The sequence below is a fragment of the Caretta caretta genome, chromosome 7 (genome assembly GCF_965140235.1).
Source record: "Caretta caretta isolate rCarCar2 chromosome 7, rCarCar1.hap1, whole genome shotgun sequence".
Taxonomy (NCBI): Eukaryota; Metazoa; Chordata; order Testudines; family Cheloniidae; genus Caretta; species Caretta caretta.
In genome coordinates, this window is record NC_134212.1 from 67,358,590 (window position 1) to 67,384,930 (window position 26,341).

Sequence of the window (26,341 nt, forward strand, 5' to 3'; positions counted from 1 at the left end):
CCAGTCTATTTGCACTATATAAAAATGGTGCTTCTAGCAATCTGATTCCAAAATAATCACGGCTAAATAAACAATGGAACACCCACAAAACTACAGTCATTATGGTTGAAGTCAAGAGGACCTGCACGTACATGGGTAATCACCGATATGTGCAACTATGGAACAGATAGCACCAGATTCGGATCTCACTTATTCCAGTGCAGATCAGAAATAAATCCATAAGTCAAAGCAACTGTGTACTGGTGCAGATGAGGTGGGAAACAAGCCCTATAATAAGGTATCCAAATGTCCCTTTTTGCTGCACATGTTAATACTTAATGGAAACAATGAGTTTTTCATTGTCATTTTAGCCTGAAAACAAAACTTTTGTTGAATTAAAATGTGAAAGGCGAATACAATTCAAACTACAGTTTAAGAAACCTTCTCATTTTCAGAACTGTTCTTTTTTGCTGGAGGGGGCTGCCCGATGTTATGCTAGGTCTGCGTAGACAGATGGGTGAATGTACCTGAGCGACTTCTCTGCATCACAGCTGTACCCATTAGTCTGCATTTGCTATTTGAGTCTCTCCAGTGCCATATGCTCTTTTCTTTAAATAAACAGGTATATAATAGTTAGGACAGATGTGAAAAGCAAAATGACATAAGCAGAGGCATGATTCTGAACCAGAATCAAATGATTAATCTTGACACTCTTAAGTAGTCTTGCAGAGCACCAGTTTGTGAGGGGACGGAATTAGTATGTGCTGTACACTTTCTTCCATTGTCCTTGTTAATGGAAGGGTAGTTTTCATCGAATTGTAATCTCAGTTGCTATCTGTCTTCTTACAATTCATTAGTATTTATAATTCCATCCCTTTTAAGCTTAGTGGCTTGTATATTGCTTACTAATATGATTCAAGGATGCTGCTGATCTGTTTAGTAGACAGCCCCAGTCAGTCTGTTCATCAGAGGGATCCATACAACAAGTTTTTGTTCTATTTAATTTAATTTTTACAAGGGGTACAAACTCACTGAGGTAAATACTTTTTTTTTTTAAATAGTGCTTTAGAAAACAATAGCATTATAAGCATCAATCGTAAACACACAGGGAATTACCTTACAATTACAGTAGCAAAATATCAGCCAGAGATGTAATTGTGTAGACAAGTACACTACAGCAATAAATCCAAAAACAATTGCAAGATTTACTGTGGAATTACACAAAATTTGCTTAATGTGTATCAGAAGTTTGTCAAAATGTTAGAGGAGGGAGGGCAGATCATTTTAAGCATGACATTTTCTCCACTCAGGAAGGTAGTTCTTTTAGTTTCAGAAGTGTTTCTGTACTATTATTAAATCTAATGCTTGGAACTTTAAACTGTAATTTTTAGTCAGAAAAGTCACTAACTGAAAACAGCCTCTTCCAGTTCTTCATAGCTGTTTTCTTTTGGGTTCTTATCTACATGCTTTACTACTGTTAGCCTTGAAGATAAAATACAGCTTTGGAGAGTGAACCGGGTTTTATTCTCATGAATCACCAACTAAATTCTAACTTTTTTTCCCTCTTGCAGTGGTGTTAATGAGCAAAAAACACAGTTGAGTTTTGAAATCCCAGGGCAAGACTGCAGAACAGTTATAAGAATCAGCTTTTGTCTTGTAAACTGACCAGATTTTATCTGAATGTCAAGGAGAGGGAATAAATAAGAAATCTAACAATCTCCTTTCTACAGTTGAGTTAAATCCCCTTTGAAACAAGTTAAGTCCTATGGTTTAAGTTCAGTTCTAATATATATTCTATGTCACTGATTTTCATCTGATGTGTTGTTGCCATTTATGTGATGACACTTCTATTTCAGGAGGAAATAATAACATTTTCAGTGTACTCTTATGTGCAGGGCTACTGCTATGAAGGTAAGCAGGGACTCTGCAGCTCTGATTTAGCACAGTATTGCAAGAGTAGTACAGTATAACTATACTGGAAAAAGTACAGCAAGCCCACCTATTGTATTAGGTTGCTCTAAGTTAGCAGGAGTGTTTGTTGTGAAAGGAGTATCTTTGCCTGTCGCTGATATGTAAATAAATAACTAGCCAGTCTTTCATCAGAAGATAACAGAACTGATAGAAACTTCCAGTTTCTTGACCCAGGGAATGCTGCAAGGAAATGCAGGGCTAGGGCAGGGGCAGGGCCACAGCACACAGCTCTGCGATGATTCTGGGTGGGGCCTTATCTTAATTAAGCCGGGGGCTGTAGAGCATTCCAGGATCAGGAGGATGCAGTTGGCTTAAAGCCACCTTTAGAGTATGAGTTCTGAGCTGCATCTCTTAGAGCAGGGATGGCCAACCTGTGGCTCCGGAGCCACATGTGGCTCTTCAGAAGTTAATATGCGGCTCCTTGTCTAGGCACCAACTCTGGGGCGGGAGCTAGAGGCACCAACTTTCCAGTGTGCTGGGGGGTGTTCACTGCTCAACCCCTGGCTCTGCCGTAGGCCCTGCCCCCACTCCACCCCTTCCCACCCCTTCCCCTGAGCCTGCTGTGCCCTCGCTCCTCCCACCTTCCCTACCCCATAGCACGCCATGAAACAACTGATCAGGAGGTATGGGGAGGGAGGGGGAGGTGCTGATCGGAGAGGCTGACTGCCGGTGGGAGACGCTGCGAGCGGGGGCTGGGGGGAGGGAGCTGCTGCGGGGCTGCTGACGTATTACTGTTGCTCTTTGGCAACGTACCTTGGTAAATTCTGGCTCTTTCTCAGGCTCAGGTTGGCCCACCCCCTCTTAGAGGCACAATCAGAATCTCATCCAAAGGGATGGAATCCTGGCCTCACTGAAGTCAATGGAAGTGTTGCCATAAACTTCAGTGGGGTTGGGATGTCACCACAAGAGTTCTTCTTCTCCTATACTTGTGTCTCCCAAAAACTAAATTATAAAGAACCTAACAAATAAAATCAATATATTTGACCAGTGCATATACTTCTGTCGTCATGGCTAACAAATTTTGCTGTGTATTTTATAATTCAGTTTGTAATTTCAAAATGATACCCAATTTCCCTTTAAAAAGGAAGCAAGCTTTACTATTTGTGGTGGGCATACAAGGCTTGCAATTGTCGTCTTGTCATCTGGACGTAATATCACCTCACATCATGTTTCCTTCGTCTCTTTCTATTAATTTTTTATGAGCTTCATCAGAAATGTAAGGCGCAGAGTTACATTTTTGTAGTGATTAAACACTGGAGACATGAAAACAAATAATTGTCTTGATGTACACGCTGCCTGGAATGAACAGCTTGCTTTGAAATGCACCAGTCCAGCACACTGTATAGGCAACGGTCTTATATAATGCAGTTCTTTTTTCTGACCCTTGATTTGCTAACCTTGTGTTTTCTGATCCTCTGATTTGATTTGTTGTCCTTTATAGCTATTAGTCATACAAGAGATTTAGAAATGCTACTTTCATTGTGGAGGTGAAAATCAAAGTAGAATATTAAATAACATTAATTTGATGGGTCTGAACTCCCATGGTATTCCATGTTTCCGCAAATGGATGAAATGGTATGATTTATTCTCTTCTGTGCTTTAAGTTCTTAAAAACTACAAACATCACCACACAGTCAGAATGTGTGCACACATGCACACACACTGGATAGCTATAAGGGCCCCAACCAAGTTAGTGGTTGGCTAATACCAATGCCAACGGTCCCTTTGTGTCCCAATTTTTTTATCCTTTCTAACATCACTGAAGACATGCTCATTATTCACATAAGCACCTAATCATCTTTTGAATTTTGCTGTGCTCTTGGCATCAGTGATATGTTAGTTCCACACACTAGCATTTTGGATTATGTGAAAGGAGAAACAGGAGTGCCTAACTTCCTTTTTCTAGACAATTCATTATTTTGTATACCTCTCTGTCCCCTCTTATTCATCTGCTTTCTAAACTAAATAGTCCCAACCCAAATTATCTGAGCATGTTCTGTTTGACATGTTATTTTGTTGACATACTCAAAGAATTCTAGTAGTTTACCTCTCTCATCTGGTTGTTTTATTCTTGTATTTTTAATTACCATTTCAACTGGTTTCCCTAGCACTGAAGCAAGGTCTACCGGTCTGAAATTCCCAGGATGACCCCTAATACCTCTGCTGCTTTTTCTTTTTAAAGGGCGGATTTAGATCAAATGTCCTGCAAAGTGTATGTAACAGACTCTACATGAGGAGAAGGGGAAAATTTGTTGATACTGCATTTCAGTCTAAAGCATAATAAATTGTTGCCAATACAGAATGTTAATGATTTATAGTATATAATTGTAAACTGATGGCTGTCGCTGGGTTCGAACTGCAATAAAAAACCTTCCTTTACTTCTTGGAGCTATTCTATGATACTGTAATTGTCTATAGTACTAAGTATTAATTGATAGGCACTTCTTGAGCAAACTTTTAAAATGTTTTATTCCTGAAGCTCTAATTGCATGGCGGTCAGAAGGGAGTCTTGAAGGCAAAGGAAAAAGCTGGCATTTTGCTGACGTTCTAGTGGAAGTCAGCTGTCTGCTGGCGCTCTCTGTTATTATAAATACAGTGCACTGACTCACGGTCTAGTGGATCGACAAGGTCAGCTTGAGAAAAAAGATAAAGGAGAAAGTAGTGTCTGACTGCTGTTTATGCTGTGTTGGATAGATGGACTCTGTTCATTTTGCATGTGTGGTTTTTTTGTTTTTTTTAATTCAACATTCCCTACTGTAGTCATTCACACAAAGGGTGCTTTTAAATTAGTAATGAGTGCTTTCCGTCTTGGCAGTTACTTATACTGCACTTTGTGTCTAGAGCTCTTTACGATTCACTCATTCAAGAGGGAAAATAGTCAAGACTAGTAGGGGGAGCAAAGCTCTGTCTCGCTCATGCTGTTTCTAGGAAAAGGGAACCTTGGGGGAAAAACACCCTGCAAAGACTTACAAATTATGCACTGCCTTTTCTATCCATGAATAGTTTCTCTTGTGAGCAAACTAGGTTGTATTTCTGGACAAGCAGACAAAGTTATGTAGCTAGGGCTTTTCTCCGCAGGTACACTTACAAAACTTGTTTTCATAATAACAGATGGACTTAAATAGGCCTGAGGATTCAACAGGGATTCTCACTTCATGTAAATGTAAACACATGTGTTTGTCTTAGTGATTGGATGAACAACAAGTAGGACTCAATGGACTTGTAAGCTCTGAAGTTTTACATTGTCTTGTTTGTGAGAGCAGTTACATAACAAAAAAAATCTACATTTGTAAGTTGCACTTTCACGACAAATTGATTGCACTACAATACTTGTATGAGGTGAATTGAAAAATACTATTTCTTTTATCATTTTTATAGTGAAAATATTTGTAATCAAAAATAATATACACTTTGATTTCAGTTGAAACACAGAATACAATATATGAAAATGTAGAATAACATCCAAAATAGTTAATAAATTTCAATTGGTATTCTATTGTTTAACAGTGATATTAATCACGATTAATTTTTTAAATCAAGATTAATTTTTTTTGAGTTAATCGCATGAGTTAACTCCAATTAATTGACAGTCGTGCTTTATTTCTCTTGTAAGCATTTCTGACTTTCATGCCTTTTACTTGTACTCACTTAAAACTTATCTCCTTGTAGTTAAATAAGCTTGTTTTATTCTTTAATTAAAACTTATCCAGTGTTGTGAATTTTGGGTAACTCCGTTTACGGTAGCAGACTGTTGTATATTGATCCCATTAGAGGGGCAACAGATCTAATATTTCTAAACTGTCCAGGAGACAGCTGGACGGTGCAGAACACCTGTTTTTTGGGGAAAATTTGAGCCTGGAGTTGTGTGTTGGGATCACCCTGCAAACAGTAACCAAGATAGCTGGAAGCCAGAGTGTGGCTGATGTTTGCTGACAGGTTGCAGGGGTCAGAGCTGCTGGACCAGGATGTGACTGTACACAGATACTCAGGGTGTGACCTGCATGCTGGCAGACTATTTGTGAGAGGCCCAGGTGGGAGCTACAGCAGCAAAGCCAAGCGAAGCACCCCAGGTTGCAAGGCAAACATGACATAGCCGCTTACTGATCTGGATAGCATCCTGGAATGTCGTACCTCGTGAGACTATGTTGTCTCCCATAATGAGATGGTTAGTACTTCACAGCTATGATAATGCTAGTTATTCTTGTATTGCACTTTGAATCAGAGTAAATTTCAAATATCTATTTCAGACAGAGAAACTATGGCATAGTGAGGCCAAGTGGCTGGCTCATGATTGCACAGGAAGTCAGAGGCAATTGGGAATAGAATTCAGGTCTCCAGACTATTGTTCCCCAGTTATTGCTGCCTCTTGGCAGAGTTGTAAATAATGCAAGAACAGCCTTTTCTCACAAAATGTTGTTGTGTCCTCTTCTGGTTCCATCTAGAATTAACAGAAGTCAGTTAATTTGCTATAGGTATTTAGTGCCTCTAAAAATATGGCCCTATGCATCTCAGCTTGGATACCTAAAATCAGAGGCCACTTTAGAAAATGTTGATTTTTAGACTGTGGGGCAAATTCATACCTGGGGTAAGCAGGTACAACCCTACTGACTTCAGTGTAATTGCACCTTCCTGCTTATTCCAAGTTTGAATTTGTTTTTCTGCATTTTAGCTTTCCCAGCTTTAAAATGGGAATGTAAAAAAGACTTTCTTGCCTCATCTGGATGGGAATTAATTATTTTTCATTTAAAGAAACTTGTGCAACATAATCCATTAAAAGATACCATTTGCTAACTTTTACCACAATCTCTAACTACATGGGGAAGCACTTAAATGATGCTTCCAGTGAGTGCTGATTTGTTGGGTAGGGGAGGGGTCAATGTATTTATTGACTGCTGCAGTTTTGTACGCTTGGGCGAACTGGTTTTCACTATCCTATTCATTTGCAAAGTACAGTTGTGAAGATGTATGAAGATTAGAAGGAACTGCTTGAAAAATGAAAAAATAAAGGTATTTGTTAAAGCTGAAAAAATTGCACCTAAACAGTTTATGCCGCTTAAAAAAGAATGAGCTGTTGTACAAGAAAAAAAGACACCTTTAACATCATTATCTGTAACTTTAAGATCTCTAATCTATCGTGTTACTTATATCCACTCTTCTCTGGAGCATCTGAGCTCCTGATCAAAAAACAAAAAACCCACCAAGCAATGTGAAGTTTCTCTCCCTTCTCTCATAAAGGAGAGAGTTAATTCAAGTAGCTGACCTCTGACAGCGATTTCATGCTTTCTTTCAAATAAGCCATTGATCTCACTTCAGTTGTTAGTGAACAGGTGTCTGCACCTCCTAAATTACCATTACAATTGGCACTCATGTTGTAGTCTCAATAAAGAGACCAGTGATTAAATGGGCATCGGACTGAAGTGCCCTCCTTCCCAAAATGCAGTGTTCTTCCAGGTAAGGGATATTGGTGGGCCATGTAGAAAAGCTCATGTGTGTTCTCTGTGTTGTAACTTTTCTGTGGTTAAATAGAGGGCCTTAGTCTCCCAAGATTGTCACTCCAGAACCTTTCATGTGCCCCTAAATTCACATTAAGAAAAAGTTCAGTGACTCTGGCACCCTTGAGGGTAGCTGATAGTGGTACTAAATGTCATAGCCTGTAGGAAAAATGAGGCTTTTAGACTGCCTGAATTCAAGTTATTCTACATTTCACCAGTGCGGGGGGGGGGGGGGGGGATGAGGCTAGAAAGAACATATTTTAAGGGTTTTTTGGTATAAATAACTTCACCTTGTTAAAAAATCATCCTATAATAGAAGAGTTTCATTGCTTAGGAAACTAAATCCTCTGTGTGTGTGTGTGTGCGCTTCCTATACACTGTTCATTGACCGCTTTTTCATGTAGGCAGGAAAAGGCTGACCTGACCAAAATAAATCATCATATTGTAAGCTGTATCAGTGCTTTATGCCATACGCTTTAGGCTGCATTTTAATACCCAAATGACATTAGCAGTTACAGAGGGAAATTTCATCAAGCTTTCTTTGGTTTAAAGCTTTTGACAAAGGATCGTTGGCATCATTTTAGTCTTACGTGGCACAGTGGTAAACTCTGAGCATGCAATTCGTATATTTATTTTGCAGGTAGGGCTGGTAAGGTTGTTAAGGTAGTCTGTCACTTCCTATTATTAGACCCTAATTTTAGTTTATTATAATTTTGCCAAACTTTAACCATTAGGGTTGAAATTTTATATGATGAGTGTCTACCTCAGTCTTGTATACGAATTTTAGCCAAAATGGTACAGCCATTTCTGTGAACAAAGCTAGGACGAAAATACATGTGTTTTGTTAAAAAAACAAAAACTGGTGACTTTTTTTTTGAACAGCTCTAATGCCCCATGCTTTGAATCAGGGACTTGAAATTCAGCAGGAGGTGGCCTTTGTGAGAGGTATGCGCATTTGGCCATCCCCTTGAAAATCTCCCCAAATTTGGCCAATCATAAGCCTTTGGAAAAATGTAGTTTGCAGAGGCTCAGTAGCAACTTCTTCGATTTTAGCAGCTAAATCGCCAAAGATTCTGGCCTCACCTGAGCATGTCAAGCCTCTCTTGGCTCCTAGTGTTGACCGGACAACACATGACTCTTCCCCACAGAGTGACTTAGGGCTTGTCTACACTGGCAACGTTAAGGCGCTGCCGTGGTAGTACTTTAACATGGCTTGTGTAGTCGCAGCACAGCGAGGGGCATACCTCCACGAGGGGCATAGCTCCCAGCGCTGGTATGTGCACTGTCTACACTGGCACGTTACAGCGCTGAAACTTGCAGCACTTGGGTGTGTTTTTTCACACCCCTGAGCGAGAAAGTTGCAGCGCTGTAAAGTGCCAGTGTAGACAAACCCTCTGCCTGCTCCATCGCTTCACAGCTCCTGTGTGTAACAGGACTTTGCATGTGTCATCCCCAAAGATGTGACAGAGTGACAAAGCATGCAGGCAAAGCTGAAGGGTCCCTGCTACTCCTGGCCAGGGGACAGGTACCAACCACAACTGAGAGCAGGGAGCTTGTCTCTCCTGTGGTCTCAAAACTCCCCCTGCTGGCACTCAGGCAGCATGCAGAAGGAAGCCATTTGATTTGGACACAGCGGGGACAAAAGCCAGACTGGGGGAAGGAAAAGGAGTAAAGAGGGACAAGGAGGAGAATCTGGGACTGGGAGTCTGGGGGAGAGGAAGTGGCAAGGATAGGAGGTTTTGGAAGGGAAGGCTAGTTTGTCTCGAAACACTGTAGGTCTCATGAACTGATAGACTGATATTGGTGCTTCAATAGCCCCTGGTGGTGACTTTCTCTCATTTTTGTGAATGAGCTATACAGAAATCTTGTTTGCTTATAGGGTTCTAATTGGTCAACGTCTCCCAATTTGTTTGGGAAGCAGGTTTTGCAATATAAAATGTTTGCCTAGATCACATTTATTATCTTCAGTAGTAGAAAGCAGAACTATTTAGTTCCCCTAACTCATTTCTTTTCACTGAGAAACAACTCTAGAAGCAATGGCAGCATTTCTCTTCTGAAATATTTGAGCTGTTTTCCTAATCGTTACATTGCCTCAAAGTATCTAACATGCTAATCAACAGTGTCCTGTAGAACTGAATGTCTAAGGAGTTTTTTATACAGCGTAGTAATGAACTCCTGCTGCAGGGCTTGAACCTTCCTCCTTTGTAGGGTAAAAAGGAAAGTTTCCCAAGCAAGTGTTATCAGTGTTCGCAAAATATAAGCTTTGATTTAAGTATATTTTTAGCCCTTAGGTGTGACAATAACCTTGCAAGCATAAACTGAACATTGCCCTTCTGTTACTTGTACTTTGTCACAATATGTTTTAAGCACATGTAAATCCCATTTTTTATCCACTATGCTTACAGGTCATTTTTTGTTAGCACTTTGTCCACTGACCTGTTTTCTCTTTTGGCATATAGTTCGCAGATATATATCTATCTACCTTCTCCAATTGCATGTACTATCTGGGCTAGATGACATAATTATCTAAAGTTCTCCTGTAGCTGACTAGATTGTTTCTCATTACTTTCTTTGCCTCCCAATTAATAAATATTCTTTTGAAACTTTGATATGTATTCTCCTTTTGTTTCCAACAGCTAAACAACTTATTTAAATATACAGCATGGCTTGTTTTGACTCGGGACACTAAGTTAACTGCAGTCAAATGCCAAACTTCTGTAGCCAGTGGCCACATGGTTTCACGTAGAAGAATGGGACTGGCTCTCAGAACTGATGCACCTGATGCGTTCTTGTTGGCTCCTTCCTGCTTAAACTGTTTGTGGCTTGTGTCTTGTGCCCCTTGCCACTTTTGACTTGCTTTTGATTTTAATTTTTCACCTTTTTGTGATATTAAGAGTTAAATATCGACTTATATAAGGCTTCAGACACTATCAGCATGCCATGCTAAAATTGCTGGGTTCCCATTGTGCAGTTTGTGAGCTCATTCAGGGCACCTTTGGATTTTACAAGTTTTCTGTAGCAATGTAGACTGCATTGTGAACTCTCATGATTTATGCAAGATCACCTCGTTTTTTAGCTGATAGCACATTAAGGATCCACACTCCTTCCTTATCACCGTAATATCTCTAGTATAACAAATGCCATCACAGATACACTGCTTTCCTGAGATTATAACATTTACCACTATTGCTTATTATTTGTTTAGTCTTCATGCTAAACAATACCAGCTGAGCATCCCCATTGTGCTAAGCATGCAAACACATACAGACACGTTCCCTGCTCCAAAGAGCTAAGCAGATTTCTAATTTAGTCCTTTCACTTACTTATAGTGATTTCTTTTCACCACTCATTTCTGATTATCTGATAGATCACTTGTGCATTTTTGTAGTTATAGTAGCACTTTTTATTTATCTGGTTTTTGCCTGGATGGAATATATAAACTCTAGTAGATCAAAAAGATTCCAGTACACTGTCAAACAGGAACACAATTAAATTGATAAAATTCATTCACTGATAAAATAATTCTAGAAGCAACTGCTGCATGACCCATTAAAATCCATTTAAAAAAGGATTTTTTAATATATTTCAAGACTCTATTCAGAATTTAGGTTTAACTTACCTGAGCATGATTTTGTGACCAGTTATATTTCTAGTTCTGTGTGCATAGAAAATTATAGTCAGAGCTCATGTGTCTGGGCTTCAACTGTGCACCGCGGGAGTTGGGAATTCCTGGAAAACACAACTGAATAAGTAAACATCTTGGAAATATTTTCTCCTTCCTCTAAAGCATCAAGTTTGGCCACTTATCAATGAAGAAAACTGGGCTTATTGAACCAATTGGCTGATTCACTATAGCTTCCCATATGAGCAAAGATTTCTCTAGTAGTGATGTCATGTCTTGCAGACTGCTGTGTGCAACATCAGTGCTATAAACATTGTTTTATCAGTTTTAAAAACTTCCAGCTTTGTTTGTTAATTGCTCTATCATCTCTTGTTATAATAGTTTCTCATCTCCTTGCCTAAACATCTTACCCTTGACTTAGGCAAGTGTTCTCCATTTATAAAGAGAGTCACTGTTCTTGCTTAGTGACTATTCTTCATATCTTCAGTTTCTTCCTCATCTTAGTCCTCTTTAAAAAAAAAATCACTATTCATCTATTGTCTGTTCTTGAGGAACCATTTAGTTAGTTAAGATGTTCTCTTATTCAGAATGTTAAGTTTCATCATGTCATCTTCAGTTTTATGGGCTGTAGACCATATAATTCTTCCAGTCTTCCCTTATACCAAGTCATTTGTACCTTTTCTGTGCATTCCTTTTATCTTACATACGGTTTATCTTGGCTTAGCCATGTTGCGTCCTGCTATCCTTTTTGATTCCTAGATTTTACCTGGATGAATTTACACTACTGCCATTCTAATGCTTCCTTAAACATATCCTACTTTTCTATATTAGTTTATTCCAGACTTTAATAGCATGAGCTTATTCTGTACTTTCTGAAAGCTTTAAGTCCAGGCCTCTTGAGGTGCTGCCTTTCATGTATACTTCAGTGAACTAGCCTACTTCATTTTATATTGTTGATTGCTAGATCCTGTTCCTCAGCCTCTACTCCTTTTTTTAATGTACCTGACTTACTTTCTAGAGCTAAAACCAGAATAGCCTTTGATCTTTATTGGTGTTGATCAAAATGTATAACTAAATCTATACATTATACCAAGAACATGCACTAACCTCTGTTAATTTCAGGGTATTCCTGGAATCGCACCCATTAAGAAAGATTAGTGTTCCAGCCTTTACTTCTTTACAAGTCTTCATTGGTGTGCTCATCACGCTAGGAACATTTTTACAATTATTCCTTTATGAAATAGAAATATTACATTTGTGACTCTTCCATCTGTCTTTGCAGAACTCATTGTGACATGCAGGGTTCAGTTTCTTTTGTATCTTTCTCTTTTATCCCATATAATTATTAGTTCATATATTTTAAATTGCCCCAAAGAAACAGAGAGTCCAGATTCTCAGCTGGATTGCTCTACTGAAGTCAAATGGAATGGCATTGAAGTTGATGGAGCTACGCCCATTTCAACCAGCTGAGGATCTCTCCCAGTGACAGTGCAAGACATTAAAAACAATTTTGTATGGTCTAGTGAGCTGAGCACAGACCTGAAAGGAGTTTGAGTCTTTATTCCAGCTCTGATGCTGATTTAAGCTATGTCCTTGCCTTTTAGGATGCTATGGTCAAGTATGCTTGTCCTCAGGAACTGACAGTGAGATACTGAGTTTGAAGCATATTCATCCTCCAGCACAGTTCCCTCCCTTCTTTCCAAATTTGAAGAGTCCTCCCCTATATGCATGGCCAAGCTCTAGGTCTCCCTTGTACTCCTCATGTCCACTCTTACCCAACAAGGGAGACCGAAATACAATAGAAGAAATGTGACCAATAGAAGAAATACAATAGCAGAAATGTGACCAAACAGACTGTAGGCAGGAGTCCTGCCCCAGAACCACCACCCAGCAGCCACAGGCTGCTGTTTCTCCCTGGTGCTGTGTCCACTATGGGGTTCTCACCAGACCCCGCCATGAAATTAACTAGTCCCTACAGCACATCCATCTGGCCATTTTCCTAAGGGATAACCTCGCTGCCTCAGTTTCTCCCTTTGTAAAATTAGGGTGCTGCACGATTCACAGGTTAGGTGCAGCTTTGCGAGTGTTCATCAGGTGACTTAAAGATGAAAAGTGCTTTTATGTACATGTATTTCTGTTGTACTACATGATCGTTGACAGAGGTACTGCGCATTCCTCTGTTTGGAAAGTACCTATTTTGGGATGCTGCTGCAGTGTAAATATTACAAAACAATAAAAGAGATGCTGAGTATTAGCAGAATTGAATACGGCCCTCTTAATCTTGATATTTTTCCTAGTTTGAAAATATTCCACATTATTATTGATATTTAATATTTTATGATGATAATACCAGGAGCCTCAGTTAGGATTCTGGTCCCACTACGATGAGTGATGTGCAAAAGTAGAAGTGGACACTGTCCCTGCCTTGCTGAAGTGTTGATCATCTTAAAAAGGAGTTAGATAGGCACCTTATTGTCCTCAGTATCTTCCACATCAATTGTCCCTTGTTTACAAGTCATAAGTTATTTTTTCCCAGCTGTCCAGTCCTGCACAGTCACACCAGAACCTGAAATGAAGATGTTCCTTCTGCTTCTTCTATCATTTCTAGCAATACAAATTTTGCAGCTAGAATGTAGTTGATAATTTTGTTGATAATGCAGGAGAGAGCACAACATGTATCTTGTTCTTCCATAATGGTTTTGACCCTGCAAGGCTTTTGTCAGTCGCATCAGTGGATATGACTCAGGGAGAGAAGGTATGTTGTGCAGGAAGGTAATTTTGATACTAGTCTTCTGGCCATTGCAACACTTGAACCACAGTGACCATACCATAATAGCAGCTTTTCTCATTTTAATTTTTAGACTTTGGATGGCAGGCATTTGAACTTGAGCCAGTATTCTGCATTGATCCCATTCCACCCACATGTAATAGATGCTTGTACATGTGCAGATCCATGTTCCTGATATCCTCATCAAGAAGAATCTAGGCATCAACCCTGCTCTTCTCTTTTAGTGGGACTACACCAATATGGGAGCTTGGCCAGATTCCCTGTGTATAGTTTATTCTTGGCTATTTTGAAAATGAACAATCATCTGGAATAAGAGCAGGAGTAATTCTATTGTGCAACACTTTCCCCAGGTCAATCACAAGATATTTGAAGTGGTTTCTCCCGCTTTCTTTTGCAAATGGCTGCAGTATCCAACTTCTGGGCATTATTCCAGACATTTGGGAGCTCCAAACTTCAGGTTCATGGTATAGGTGTGTTTAGGTTGTAAAAGATGAGAACAGAATGGGGTTCGTGCCTTTATTATCTCAATGGCTGCATTTTGGCAGATTTAATATTTACTACTGGCCTCTATTCCATGAGTAAGGAAACTTATCAGCTTAGGTGAATGGCTCAGAACAGGACATCTCAACTGAGCCTAATCAGCTCTGTCTTTAAACAGTGAAGAGGGGAAGGTCAAATGGTGTCTAGGTCTCCTGAGGCAGAGCCCACTCTAACAGGTAGGAACACCTGTCCCTGCCCTCTCTAGCTAGTTGTCAAAACAAAATGCAAACCCAAAACTGGGGGAAATCTTTTAATTTCATTTTACTTTAACAGGCTAGTTACACATCCTTCATTCGCCTTTACCAGTGCCTATCATATCTACTTTACTTTCCTGCTACTCTCATTCCCTATTTTCCTCTCTGCTCTTTAGGGCTTTCTTCATTTCTTTCTCCTGTTTCACTCCTTTCAAAGCTGTTACCCTTGGAAGAGTTTTCCACTTCCTGTCTCCAAAGCCCTCTTTCCTTTCAATCCTTTTATAACCCCCGCCCCCACACACTGCCCCAGGAAACTTTCCTACATTAGACTCTTTGAGAATTCCTTGTCCAAGCCATCTTGTTTTGAATTATTATCCCACGTATTGTGTTTGTTTCAAGTTCAACAGAATAGGGACCAAGTCTTTTGTATTTGCAAAGGGCCATGTATGCGCACAACAGTCCAAAGACAGTTGATAACTTCACTGGAGTGCTATCTCCAAACACTGGTGAAAATCTGTATTTCTCCACTTTTATAGAGCTCTTACCTTCTGCTCTCTCTTCTCTTCTTTTCCCATCCCCATTTCAGTCATTTTTTCCATAAGCTATATGATCTTGTCACTAAAGTTTTAAAATGTCAGACCAGCAGATTACAGTTTTCTCTGATTTGAAGAATAGAAATGCCTTTTGCAACATGACATCTGACTGTATGTCCCCATAGAAGGATCAGAATTGTCGGCATTATACAGAGGTAACAAAAGGCTTGGTCCTGCTACCCTTGAAGTCAATTGCAGAACTTCCACTGACTTTACTAGGAGCAGGATCAAATCCAGAATTGTGCTGATCAAGAAGAAACTGGAACTGTTATTCACCATCTTATGTTCTTGGATAGCATCCTCCAAATTGTCATGTAGTAATACTTGGTGTTTTGATATCCCCTCTGTTTCCCTTTCTCCAGATGCCATTGAATTGTCTCACATATTTAGTTTCTGTTCCGAGAGAATGATCAGTGGTGATGTGAGCTGTTGATTTCCTGCAGAATAAGATATCAGAAAGGTTGTCCGTGTTTATGTTAAAAACAAAGACTCCCACACCTCCACACACAACAACAGCTCTGTAGAAATAACAGAACTGAAGCCTTGGGAACATCCTTTTTTGTTGTTGTCCCCCCCTCCCCGAATTTTCTTCCAAATATCAAAATCTATCCCCTGATAATGACTTGGGGTTATTACAGATAGATAAACAAAACATCTTTTTCATTCTGCATTGACCATGTCAACTTCTGTTCCAAACATTTTCGAAGAGAAACCCTGAGGAGTCATGTATAACTTGTTTGAAATGGTTTCCTATCTACCTTTGTCACTAATACTGTAGAATTACTTAAGCAGTCAAAGCAGATAAAATCATTTGGTTCTTCTGCATTTCTACAACCAGTTTTGCCAGATAAAATTGGTCTTAAGATCTGATTTCTTGACTCATTCAGATTTTATTCATTTCTGTGTTGTCCTAATCCTGCTTCTGAAATATTCACAGGAGGGAGGGGGGAGACACTCTGCAGTTCAATGCAAGACTGCAAAACTGTTTTACTGTGTGGCATCCATTCTGCGCTGTTTTGTGCATGCTTGCTCTTTTATGCCACCCACCCCTTTCCTTCATCTGCGTCTCTCAGGCCGATTTGCCTTTTCAGTGGTTGAGATACTATGTCAATTAGAGGGGAAGGAGGGTTAACAGAGCTGCCTCAGGAATTGGTTCTTGTCTGCCTTTCTAAGCGATCTGTGTGCACAGCAGCACATGATATGATTTTACACAATACCCTGTTAATATCCTACTCAGAAGCTTCCTAGGGAAGAGCTGGATTGGAAAATAAATAAATAACGGTACTTCTCTGCAGACTAGAGGGAGTGAAGGGACCAGAGCTAAATTTGGAACACTAAAGCTTGGTTTCCAAATGCATGCTCCCACACACATACATATATCCTTAGTCAGCTTTTCCACGTGACCCTGATGAATCCAGTGCAGCTGTTATTTATAGATGGTAGGGGTAGTGATGGCATTATCTTTTAGCACTGTTCAGGGCTGAAATTATAGTGTTCTTCTGCAGCGATACAGGGCCAGATGCCCTCCACAAGAATTCAGATCGATGGCTCGTTTTGTAAATGTTCCAACTATCAGATGATTGCAGAATAGCCTTCCCCACCTTTTTATTTGTAAAGGCAGGAAATAAAGGGTATTGTAAAAAATTAGAATGGGCTGTGATTGTCGCTGGCTTCTTCTCTGGATGTGCATAACAAAATATAATCACCTCATCCTTAAATGATCATCCTTTTCTCTTCTCTTCCATTTCCCCATACAACCTGTTGTAACCTGGGGGGAAAAAATAAGTGTTCCACTGAAGACAAAGGCCAACTTTTCCCAAATCAGGCTATCTAGAGTTTGGCTCCCAAATAATAACTGTCTGATATTCCAAAGTTCTGAGTATGTGTAGCTCCCAATGATTTCACTCAGGCTTGTGTGTGCTCACTTAGTATCTGTGAAAATCAGTTGGTATGTATTTAGGTTTTTGGTTCCTTCTTTTAGGTCCCAGGTTTGAAAGCTTAAGCCTAAATAGAAAATAATAGCTTTATTTTCTTTGCCATATTTGTGGAAAATAAGCTTTAGAATATATAACAAATCATATATTCCATTTTCAATACCCCAGAAGTATAATGCAGCCACCTCTGAGGTGAAACACAGAAGTTGTTGAATTACAGTAGAGAAACACAATGAATGCATGTGTAAGCATGAAAAGGGGATCAATTTATGAATTTGCCAAGATGTCATTTAGATTTTATAGATGAAATATAGCAAACTCGGTTTGGCAATATATAATCGAATCCAATAGGATGACACTTCTTTATTGAGTCTAGGGAATGGTTAGCCTTAATAGTTTTAATGCTTGGGTTTTTTCAGGTCACCTTCTAACTTGAACAGTATTTCTTAAATCAGGACACTTGTTTATTCTTAACCAATCAACAATGTATTAATTCACCCAGAACCACATTAATATACAATCACCAGTTCACCACTCAAAAGTAAATGCAACCAACTGTGTGTACTACACGCACAATTCAGTTTTGAGAGCAATTATCACAGACTGGAGTTGAGGCTCAGCAGTTATATCAAGAAACAGTGCAAATTACCAAGATTTCTTATTACATGTACATATGATCATGAGTTCCCAGTTCTTTAGTACCTAACACATTTATAAAAAGAAAAGGAGTACTTGTGGCACCTTAGAGACTAACCAATTTATCTGGGCATAAGCTTTCGTGAACTACAGCTCACTTCATCGGATGCATCCGATGAAGTGAGCTGTAGCTCACGAAAGCTTATGCCCAGATAAATTGGTTAGTCTCTAAGGTACCACAAGTACTCCTTCTCTTTTTGCGAATACAGACTAACACGGCTGCTACTGTGAAACCTAACACATTTATCACACTTCCATGGGTATACCTGTCTTTAAGGAGCTTTGAAGCATGTGGTTGTGTCTCTTTGACTAGATGAATCCCAAAGGGACAAGTTTAGAATATTAAAACAAATTGCTTAAAGTTATTGTTTTCAGTTTTTCTTAGGCCAGTTTGCTTGGACTTATAAAGGAGTTTAAATCTAAAATATGGTTACTTGAGGTATCACTAGAGAATGTAGACTCAGCAAGATAATGTTTAGTTATTTATATAAAAAAGGAGAGGAGCGAGTATAGTCTTTGAAATGAAATCTCTCCACTTCTTATCCTGTTCACCCTGGGATGGGGGAAGGGGCCTTTCCCACAGGCATTGTTCGCAGTCAACTCTCTTGAGTGCATGGTGACTTCAGTTTATATAACTTGGTTTCAGGTCTTGTAGGAGGGACTCCTATCACCTACCCACCCCACCCCCATTGCGACTGGAAACATGCCAAGAGAGTGCTCAGGTTTTAATGAAGTGAGCTGTAGCTCACGAAAGCTTATGCTCTTATAAATTTGTTAGTCTCTAAGGTGCCACAAGTACTGCTTCTCTCAGGTTTTACAGTTTTCAGTTGCTTTGCAACTTCCATTGTTATCCAGTAGATGGTGATTGTGTATAACAGATTTTTTCAATCCTTTTCTTATCGGAGGCTTTTAAAGACTGATCCATTTCAAGGATTCTATTATTAGCCGCTACTATCAGTTGGGATCCCTCCTTTTAAGCAATTAATCTTAATATCCCAAAGTTTATACCTTAATTTATATCTTTTAACATTTCTTTTTCCTTGTGCCAGTGCCAGACAATTCCTATTACTTCTACAGTGCAATTATTTACAGTGATAACCAACACAATCCTTATAATCTTCTGTATTTGGAAGGCTTGTTGCCAGAGGATGTTGTGAAGGCCAAAACTATAACTGGGTTCAAAAAAGAATGAGAGAAGTTCATGGGGGATAGGTCCATCATTGGCTATTAGCCAATATGGTCAGGGGTGCAACCCGATGCTCTGGGTGTCCCTAAACCTCTGCCCGCCAGATGCTGGGACTGGACGACAGGAGATGAAGCACTGGCATTGGCCACTGCCGAAGACCGGATACTGAACTATATGGACCATTGGTCTGACCCAGCATGGCCATTCTTATATTAAGACAAGTACATAAGCAGTTCACCTTATTTAGGACTTACAATAGACTTTTCCCACATGTAGAAGGATGTAAATCTGACTCACAAGGGAAACAAATGTGCAGATTCTAATTTGGGGTGAAAGACTTGGAGTTCTTTTTAGCTAGATTGGGAGAGAGAAAGAGCTTTTATCCATATGCAAATTCTGAGATTCCTGCCTAGGTGATTAATGATACTCTCATTTAGCCATTTTAGTTTCTATTCTTGGGGAGAACTCCTGAGTTTGGTTGATCTGTGGGTCCTTCGACAAAGTGTCTCATGTCATGCATGCCATTTTCTTCTCTTTGTAGGTGGATCATATTTTAGGAATAAACAGAAGTGAATAGCTTTTCTAATTTTTAAGGGCCAGAAGGAATCAGTAGTTATTAATCAGTCAAGACATATCTGTTCTATATATCCCTTACACATGTTCTGCATCATTCTAGCTACCTTGCATCATTAGGATTATGATTAACTTCAAATCTCTTGTAGGCTAAATAGTCTTCTGGAGTTATTTGCATATGAAAAACAAGGGGGAAACTGGGATGTGATGGTCAAATCAGGTGTCCCCAGTGAACTGGGTGGATGTCTCAGTTCAAGTTGTCAGGTGTCCATGTCACAAAAAAACAGCTCCACACCCAACAGATTTCAAGACTGATTTTTTTAACAATTTCAGTAAAATCGTTTGGGACCAAATGATTTTATCCTTCTTCTCAAAGGATCTTATCCTTCTTCTCAAAAATAATATTTTCTGGAGCTATCTAATAATAAATCTTCTCAAAGGATCTTATCCTTCTTCTCAAAAATAATATTTTCTGGAGCTATCTAATAATAAAACTTTTTTTTTTTTTACACAGAAGGTAAAAGTGTAAAATTCAACTTAAGCTGAGCCTTAAGCAAAACCTCAGAGCAAAAGTTCCAAAAATAGCTTTTGGGTCTTCTGCGGGAATCTGGCAGCATGATGTTAAGTTAGGAAATACATTTGTGCCATAAATTTTGGCTGCATTGTTTTCATATTTTTTCTCCCTTTTTGAAAGCATGGACAGATGTTCTGTGGTTGTTGTATGAAAATATGGGGTTAGAAAATTAACCTTGATGTGGTTGGTGTGGTTTTTCCTTCCACTGAGAGGAGGGAGTGTGGTCTCCTAGGCATCTGGACTCCTCGGTTCTCCTCTTCATTCTGTCACTAACAATGTGACCTTGAGGAATTCCCCTCTCTTGTCTATGCTGCAGTTTCTCCATCTTTAAAATTTAGTCACCAATTGTTTGTTGGGTGGCTTAGTTTTCTGATCTTTGTAAGGCGCTGTTTATTCTATAACTGAAATGTTATAGATTTCAAGTAAAATTATTATTCTGTAAAAAACAGAAGACAACAAGGAATTTAAACTTAAACTTTGCTCAAATGCAAAATCTTTGTTTTGAATAGCTGTGTATAGTAATGTGACAGAGCATAGATTTCCCATATGCTAGACAATAAGCATCAAACACCTTTCCTAATACTTACTAGCATAAACAAAAATGCTTCTCAGAAGATGCTTTTGTGGTACTTGGCTAGCTTAGAGGATTGATAATGGGAAACATGGCTTCTCATCTTTGGGTCACTGATTTGAACCTAACCAGGTTCGTTAAGTGAGTGAAAGTGATTTCCAGACCATAGTGGTGAGCTGGAAGAATAGGTCTTTAATCAGTGAATTGAGTAGTTTGGGCCACACACTTGCCCCTCCCTTCTCCAGCTCCCCAAACCCTGCCACCCTTTTAAGAAAGAGAGAGAACACTCAATTTTGCTGTATTCCAAAATCATGACTGAAGATGATCATCAGACTTTAATCTATGTTTGGTATGTGACAGTTAAATATTGATTTGAAATCTATCTAGCATTCATATAGACAGAGATGTGACTGTATCTTCTGCATCCTATTTGTCCCTTGTGAGGAGAGAAATGAAATAAATAAATAGCCAGCACAGTATTCTTTCTCCCCCAGTGCCACAAATTATCTGCCAGGATGATTTGTCAAAAGGAGTGTTGCAGACTCTGCTTGTATAGCAGAAGATACAACACCACCTAAAAGGTCTAAAAAATTCTGCATACAGAAAATGTGAATTTTCCTTTAAAAGCTATATGTGTGATTTATTGGTGTAGATCTGTGAAAGACGTTGGATTTTCTTGCATCTGCCCCAAAGCCCGAGCACCTTACTGCATTTCTTGCTGAGATTAAAAAACAAAACAAACTGGGGGATGGTGCTCAACAGATATTCCTTCACAATTTTCATTGCACTCAATTTTCATTGAGTAAGAAATATGAGTCTGCCAAGCTGCCTGTTGAACTATCTGCTGCAGCTTAACTGCAGCAAGAAAACAGTAATCCTATTGTGCTCCTACAGCAGTCTCCTGGGAAGCAGAAGGCATTGAAATTACTGAGCAGTTGTCTTGTCCCTTCCTCACCTGCCTTTGTAGCTGTAAATATAGTTTCTGCCTATAAATAACAGTTTGCTGCACCTTTAAGCATGTTCCCTAACAAGAGGAGGTGATTTACTGAGGTGATAAGCTGTAACTAATACTAGGGTATCATAATAGGTAAATAGATTAGCACTGGGCTTCTCTGTATTTTGCTTTCCAGGGAGTCCACTGGCTCATTCATTCATTGTAGATGCTTACTACAGCACTTTGCAATACGTCCAGTTAAATCAGTTCCAGGATTGTAGCTATTGATGGTTGTATGTATAAAGCTAATGAAATGCATTAGTGAATCTATCGGATAGCATTTATTGTTTAGGATCTCTTCTTTTCTCCCTCAACATCTCTCCCCAATAAAAGGGTTATAATGGGCAGAATCCATTATTCAGTACCATGATTATGTATTTTGAAATGCATCATCATTTTGTTTTGTGGTTTTGAATGATGTGAAGTACAGTTGGATCATTTGCAGCAAGGTGTTAAAAACCGAATATGCATTCTGGATTTCATCCATGGATTCCCCATCTTGGATTAATTACTTTTACATTCTTAAGAGTCTGGTTTTTCTGGAGACTATGGATCTTTAATTAGCCAAAACTATTGTTTATCTGTTCTGTGTTAATGACCTAAGCCAAGGCTGCCCTCAGGGCAGATAGTGATGTGTTCTTCAGTCCGGACCGTTGTCTGTGTAACAGGTGATCGCTCTGGGCTGAGTCAGGACCACTAAACTCATTTTACTAATTAAATTGTACGAGTCTTTCAACCTTTGAACACTGATGCGGAAGCATACATTTTACCCATGAGCCCTTCCTGTTCTGTCATTCCTCAAATAATTTCTCTGTTCTTTCCAAACAGGCTGCTTCCTTTTCCCATTTCTCCTGCACCACCTAGTGACCAGTCAGGAACGTGACTGTCTGTTTTTGGTCATGTCAGCGCATATGTAGGCACTTGCAATGACTGTGCTACATCCTGGGTCCACATGAACTTGCATAGCACTTTCTAAGATCATAGTTATCAATATTTTATTAAAATACTTTTGAAAAACATGTTTTTAATTTCAAGACAATGATTGATCACTTATAATTATGCAATACTTCGATCAAATACACCGGAGTATGTTGGGTGGAAACAATATTGCACTGTGGGCAACGTATCAGTATAAAGGGGGCCTAAGAAGATAGGAACAATATTAAGGGATGTTGCCAACGCTCAAGATTTTTTTATCACAGGTCTTGAGATATCGAGTGTTTTTCTTTAAAGCTCCAGATTCTAGACTCAAGTGATTGTACAAAAATCTCAGTGTTTTTGTAAGTTTGTAGCCCACATGACTGCAGAGAGATGTTATTCAAGTGTCTCTTAAAAGTCAGAAGGAAATTAAAAGATTAAAAGAACACCACATGTGTGTCTATATATATAATGTTTTTAAAACATTCTTCATGATTTTTTGAGGCTTAACTCATTTAAATATGAGGGTTTGGCAATAGTGGATCTTAAATATGCAAAAGGCTATAAAATGGATGTAATAGGACGTGATTTTAATATTGAGGAGAGGCGATATGGGTCAAACTCTGCCTTCAGGTATGCACATGGGAAGGCATCATGAGGCACTATATTTGTAAGTCCCCCCTGGAAGAATGAAAGTAAGACAATAGGGCTAGATGGCAGGAGCTGACACTATTGAAAGTACCTTTCCTAACTTTCAGATATATTTTTCTCACTTTGTCAACAACTCCTTGGCTGCTTGTAAATGAAACCGCTCCCTTTTTTTTAAAACTGATTCCATTTTTCTCCATTTCACAAACATACAGGCCTGTTGCTATGGGGTTTGGTGTTGGGTTGCTCCTGTCATCCAATTTAGCAAGCTAGCATTAATTTGTTTTAATAAAAATAGTGAAATCCTTAAAATAAAATAATCACATGAAGAATTATACAGGTTTTACAAAAGAGAAGTAGGTCAAATATTGTGCCAATCAACCGTGAGACTGTCCCTTTAAGCAAAAGAAATGGGGAATACACTAAAACCATCATTTGATTGCCTGTATATGCTGCTTTGGTATGAGCTGGCAAAGCCTGTGTGACTGAGTATTGGGGGGAAATGTCAATTTTAGTATTTTAATCAGAATATCCTTTATATTTGGGTTGGGGGTGGGGATGTGGAGGTATAAAGAATTCCTATTCTACCCTTGCAAACATTGACTTTTTATTTTAACAAGCAAGCTACATTATTATATTCAAGGGGCATTGTAGCAATGCAGCATAGGAACACAGTTTAAATCAATCATTAAACTGCAGCAGAAAGAGGCTGTGAGAGATAGTGTGGATGGTCCATCTGCAAAATCTGTGTTCCTGTATTACAAGGAGGAGGGGTTAGAGGGCGGGGGGAGAGAAAAAGCAGCTGCTTAGCTGTTCTCTGAGAGGGAGAGACTGACTGTTGACACCATCTGTAGTTGTCCTTTGTGCTTGCTTCTTTATCTGTTCATTATAGTGATGCTGAATTTCTCTTGCTTTGAGTTTAAATGAGTTGAGATGTGTCTAATACTGTCAGCACAAAAAGCTGAAACTACGTACACTAAAGATGAATAGTGTAATCTGTAAATTCATTTTCATCTTACTTGAATAGTCACAGGAAGTAATGTTCTTCAGAATCCAGCTGTACCAGATGCTTGTATGGCGCATTTCATCTCACCATACTAAGTGCAAACCAGTATAAGAGGGGGGTGGGGGGAGGTTGCAACATTTGAGACAGACAATGGTAAAATCGCTGAGGGTATGTCTACACTGCAATGTAAGCCCAGGATTTGAACTCAGGCTGAAGCCTAACCCCTCTTCAGTCTACACAAAAATTGCACTAACCCCGGGCTCGGACCCCAGGTCCAAGGATCCCACTGTGTTGGAAGGTCCAAACCTGAGTCAAACCGGGACCCAGAGTTCAAGACCAATTGCTTTGCTGTGAAGACACAACCCCACTGGACTCATGATCTGGGAGTCCACCAAAAGAACCCCACCGGCCGACTTTCTTTGTCCTCTGGACAGTAAAGTTTTCCCACACTGCATCACAAACACAAGGCTAGAGTGACCACATTTTGGGAGAGTGCTTGGGAGTCTGGGATACAGGTGGTTGGACTCAGGCCTGCCTAATGCAATGTAGATCCTCAGGCTGGAACCCAAGGGTTCTGCAGTTCCTAATCTAGGGTTACAAATGAATGTAGATGCTCAAGTCCTAGGTTAACAAATCCAGGATCGGCTACCTCAAGTTCCAATTACCCAGGGCTTACATTGCAGTGTAGGAATACCCAGGGTGTTTTGTCTCCCTCGCTTTGATGGAGATAACGGTGATTTAACATTTTTAGAGACAGTTCTGAACTGGTATGTTTTCATTCAGTGCATGAACACAAATAATTATTATACATGGTACATGACTGGGAAATGTCCCAGGAGAGGAAAGGTTAAACCTCTCAATAATGAGCAGTGAGATGGGGATGAGTACATTTGTTATGTTTTATACCTTCAAATTCTTACTTTCCAAAAATGTGAGTCATTTCCTGATAATTTGTAGCATGTAACTGTCTCCCTTATCTCAAAAGCCTGGCCATTATCTGACATTACATTTCACCTTTACAAATGTGTGCATTTGATATTAGTAATAATAATAATAACTCATTAATATCTTACCTTCCCTCCCTACTCAATGCGATGTTATCTCATTTCCATTGCAAATTATTTGGCCAGGAGTTAACTCTGTTTTTTTCAAAGCAGGTACTGGCTTTTGTTTGCAGATTCATGTCCTCAAATCCATTAGGCGGCTGCTTTTTATCTTTATTTGTCAAGCGCTTATATGTGTGCACTAGGAACAGCTTCCTCACATCAAAGCCACATTTAAGATGGACGGTTTCCATTCGACACCATAGTAATTACAATCAGCTGTGGAAGTGCTCAGCATCCGCTATTATTCTGACATGGCTGCATTTACAGCTCGGCAGAACACTTTGTTCATTTTTCTCAGAACTCAAGTAGCCATAGTGTGCATGAGGAAACTATGTTAGGCAGTGATTTTTATCTGCAGGCAGCATGAAAAAGGGGTGAGGGGAAGACCCTTTGTCACTGGCACATAAGTAATAACATGCCAGGGATAAAAGGTGAGTATAATTTGATCAAATGCTTGTTGACAGATTCCTTGGCTAATAGAGAAGCAGCTTAGAATGACACTCATTGCTAGAACATTTTGGCACGGAGCTCAGTGAGAATGCTTTCTATAGGCTAGATGTGATGCTAACAATTTCAGAGAAACCATATTTAGTTATATAAAGAAGCAGTATCCCCTTCTTGTCACAGAAGGACTCTAAAGCACCTCCCGAAGTACCATTATCGACCTTGCATGTGGTAAATACAAAGAAATTACTACATCCTCAATACCCTGATGTGTGTTTACTTTTCTTTAATAGTATTGCTTTTATTAAATATTTCTCTGGTATGGCCAGTTGATTTTTTTTTTTCATTTCTAGTGTTTTTATATAGAGACATATTTTTCTGTGTTCCTGTCAAAATCTGGTAATCTTACACTTTTCACAGTGTAACTTTCCAATTACATCCTTTGAAATGGTTCCGATAATTATCAATTACACCACTTTTGAGTGTATAATGGAAGAAGGTGAGGTCCCTTT

At 39.3% G+C, this 26,341-nt stretch overlaps 1 protein-coding gene and 1 long non-coding RNA gene across 17 annotated transcripts in view; one reads left to right on the forward strand and one right to left on the reverse strand.

Annotated features, from left to right (window-relative positions):
- Positions 1 to 26,341, forward strand: part of ZMIZ1 (zinc finger MIZ-type containing 1) — a 474,637-nt gene that overhangs the window by 382,833 nt on the left and 65,463 nt on the right. The window lies entirely within an intron of this gene.
- Positions 5,511 to 25,788, reverse strand: LOC142072773 (uncharacterized). 2 transcript variants are annotated; one of them, XR_012669340.1, is made up of 4 exons: positions 25,353 to 25,788; positions 20,317 to 20,578; positions 11,062 to 11,171; positions 5,511 to 6,388 (listed from the first exon to the last, which is right to left on the reverse strand). It is a non-coding gene; the product is annotated as an uncharacterized LOC142072773 (long non-coding RNA). The 2 variants fall into 2 exon arrangements; XR_012669341.1 differs by lacking the exon at positions 20,317 to 20,578 and having other exon boundaries at positions 11,062 to 15,616.